Raw genomic sequence first — 2,500 nt, 5'->3', positions numbered from 1 at the left:
CCTTCCTTGTCAGTTTCCCCCAAATTTGGAATAATCTCTCTTGTGTCCATCATCCTTTTTTCTTCTCTCTCCCCTTCCCTCTCCATGTCTATTGCTTCCCTTCTTTCTTTATCTCCTTTCCTTTTTATTCTTTAGGGTTTTCCCTCTTTTTTTCCCTTACTTTTTTTTTTAATAAACACACACACACACAAACCACCCCAAAACCACACATACCAAACATACAAAAATTTTAAATTTAATATTTTATATATAAATATTATATAAATTTAATATATATATAATATATAATTATATATATTTTATTTTATATATATAAAATATGGGGTTGTGGGGGGTGTGTGTGGGGGTGTGGGTGGTGTGGGGGGGGGTTTGGTGGGTGGGGGTGTGGGGTTGTTTTTGGGTTTTGGGTGCAATTTATATATTTTTTGTTAACCCACACACACACACTCACACCACCACACACAACAACACACACACATAAAATATAAAAAAGGGGAATATAAAAAAATTTTAAAAAAATTTTAATAAAAAATAAAAAAAACAAAAAAATAAAAAGATATAAATAAAAATAAATAAATTTTAAAACAAAGGTAATTAATTTTAATATATAAAAAAAAAAATTTTTTAAAATATGTATATATAATAAAAAAATTTAAAATATATAGGTACTAAAGAATTTAATAATAAATTTTATAAAATATAAATATAAATATATTTTTGTATATAAATAAAAAAAATAATATAATAATTATAATTTTATATATGTATAAAAAATAAAAACCCTTTTTACATAAAAACCTACATATTTTAAAATTTATAAAATATATATATGAATAATAATAATAGGATTATATTTTAATAAAATTAATATGTATTTTAATATATATAATAAATAAAAGTAAAAATATTTGAGGTAAAACAAATAATTCTTTACAAATAAAATTTTTTAACATATATACCAAATTTTATATATATATAAATATAAAATATTATTATATATATATATTTTTATATAATAATTATAATAATATATAAAAAATTAAAAATACAGGGATAAAAATACATATAAATTTTTATATATAAATATAATAAATATTAAATATTTTATATATATATAAAAAATAATAATACACAAAAACACACAACAACATACATATATGTTGTGTGTGGGGTATGAAATGTGGGGAATATAAGATATATAAATATAAAATTTATGTAGATAAAAATATAAAAAATTTAAATATAATATTATAAAAAATATAAAAATAATATATAAATATATTTTAAATAGATTATATATATATATATATATAATAAACTTTGCTGCATATAAAATATATATATACTTATTTTATTAATAAAATTTTAAAAAGGAAAATATAATATTATAAAAAATAAAAAAAATTATATATTTTATTAATTTTTTATATAAAATTTTAAAATATATAAAAAATATAAAACATACAACATACAAAACAAATTAGAAAATAAAAATTTATATCTAATAAAAAATTATTATATATTAAAAAAATATATATAGAAAAAAATTTATACTAAATATATATATATATATAGTAGGAAATGTATGTAGGTAGGGAATAAAATTACCCAAATAAAATATATATATCTAATATATATATTATAAAATATATATATTATAAAAAGAAAATTTTATATATATATATATAATAATTTAATATAAAATATATTTTTTATGCATGTATATATACATATATTAGGAATATATATTTTTATATATATTATCTATTATAATTATTTAAAATTTTTATTATATTTATATCTATATATGTGGTGTTGTGTGTGTGTGTTATATATTTAAAATACATATATTTATATTATTATATATTATCAAAAATATTTTTTTATATAAAAATATTATTATTTCCTTTTTTTTTTTTTATATTGAAAATTTATATATTTAAAATTAAAAATTTTAAAATATTTATATTTATATTTCTAATTTTAAAAAGGTTAAAATATATTTCTTTTTTTATAAAATTTTAAAAAATTATTTTTTGTTTATGGGTGTTTTTCTATATTCTATCTTTTTTTTCTTTTTATTTTAATATATAAATAATTATTTTTTTATTTTTTTTTATAAATTTTTTTCCTTTTAAAATTTTTTATTCTTGTTCTTTTCTTTTTTTTTTTCTATTTTAAAAATTTTTTTTTTTTATTTTTTTTTTTTTTTTTTCTGTCTTTTAATTTTTTATTTTTTTTTGGTTTCTTTGTGTCTTTGTTTTATTATCTTTAATTTTTTTATCTTTTAAAATTTTAAAATATTTTTTGGGGTGTGTGTGTGTTTTGGGGTTGTGTGTGTGTGTGTGTGGTGTTTTTGTGTTTTTTTCTTTTATTTTTTTTTTATTATTTCTTTTTCCCTTTCCTTTTTTTTTTTTTTTTTTTTTTGGGGGTTGGTGTGTGGTGTTGTGTGTGTGTGTGTTTTGTGGTGTGTTGGTTTTTTGTGTTTTGGGTGTGGGTG

This window comes from Penaeus monodon, chromosome 4, assembly GCF_015228065.2.
Source record: "Penaeus monodon isolate SGIC_2016 chromosome 4, NSTDA_Pmon_1, whole genome shotgun sequence".
Taxonomy (NCBI): Eukaryota; Metazoa; Arthropoda; class Malacostraca; order Decapoda; family Penaeidae; genus Penaeus; species Penaeus monodon.
This window is presented reverse-complemented; position numbering follows the sequence as displayed.